The sequence below is a fragment of the Danio rerio genome, chromosome 4 (genome assembly GCF_052040795.2).
Source record: "Danio rerio strain M-AB ecotype USA chromosome 4, GRCz13ab, whole genome shotgun sequence".
Classification (NCBI taxonomy): Eukaryota; Metazoa; Chordata; class Actinopteri; order Cypriniformes; family Danionidae; genus Danio; species Danio rerio.
Genome location: NC_141024.2, coordinates 66,265,231 through 66,266,307, shown reverse-complemented (window position 1 = coordinate 66,266,307; position 1,077 = coordinate 66,265,231). Strand labels below are relative to the sequence as shown.

Sequence of the window (1,077 nt, the reverse complement as noted above, 5' to 3'; positions counted from 1 at the left end):
AAAATCAAAGCAAAAAATGTGTGAATTTATTTTTATTTAATCTATCCTTAATCATGTGTTAAGTGTTTTTTGGAACCTCCAGTTTCATTACATCCAAACCCAGAGTCAGCTCGGAAAATGGAAATCAGGACAAACATATGCTATCGGCCATTGAAAGAGTTTCAGATCAGAAAGCCACTCTCCCATAAACTGAGGGAAAGGTGCAGTTTGGATTTGAACCTAGCACCTGCTGTTCCCAAGACAGGTGCTCTGGCCAACTCAGTCTTAACACTAATAGAAAAAAACCTCTGGATACGATACTTCCAAACGCAGTTTCATCTAAGACAGTGGGAGCAGGGGAAGCAAAATTTACTATGCTTTCTACTCAGTTACTTTGCACATGCATAAAGAGGCTCTTGTACAACAAATCCAAAAGGCTTGATCTCAGCAAGAGGTGGCAGTTACTTTTCCCCAAAACCACAGGTTGCCTTCGAGTCATTCCTCAAGCCCACTAGGCCCTACACTGTTTTCTAATCTCCCTTATTTAAAACACCTCAATTAAGTCATCGGCTTTGTTTTAGAGTACCCCTAGTATCTGAGCCTGCACTGCGATATGAAAGAAAGAAGCAAAACGGGATGGACAGATGCCTAAAATCTTGGAAACGCACCACACCTTAAGTCAGTGAAGAAAAAGAGCCAAGCTTGCGACTCTGGTGGGACTCGAACCCACAACCTTTGAATGGCTCAGCTCACAGCCTAGAAGTCCAATGCGCTATCCATTGCGCCACAGAGCCTGAGTGCTCTGCTGCTACTAGCACTGTTGCACAGAAAGCACTTTTTAGTACTCTCTGGCCCATAAAAGAACAGCTAACTGCAGACAAAGCACTGCTGGGATTCGAACCCAGGATCTCCTGTTTACTAGACAGGCACTTTGACAAACTAAGCCACAGCGCCAAACAACCTTGACAGAGGCTAATTGTTTAATTCGAAAAAAGAAAAAAAAAATAACAACGGTAGCACTGCATGTGTGAATGTCAGGACTTGAAATACTAAAGTCCAATGCGCTACTTGCACGCCTACTTCCGCATTCTTTTCAAT

At 42.9% G+C, this 1,077-nt stretch overlaps 1 non-coding gene across 1 annotated transcript; it reads right to left on the bottom strand.

Annotated features, from left to right (window-relative positions):
• Window positions 1-684: 684 nt before the first annotated feature.
• On the bottom strand, window positions 685-773 carry trnar-ucu (transfer RNA arginine (anticodon UCU)). Its single transcript is given in 2 exon segments — window positions 685-720; window positions 737-773. It is a non-coding gene; the product is annotated as a tRNA-Arg (tRNA).
• Between the last annotated feature and the right edge of the window lie 304 nt (window positions 774-1,077).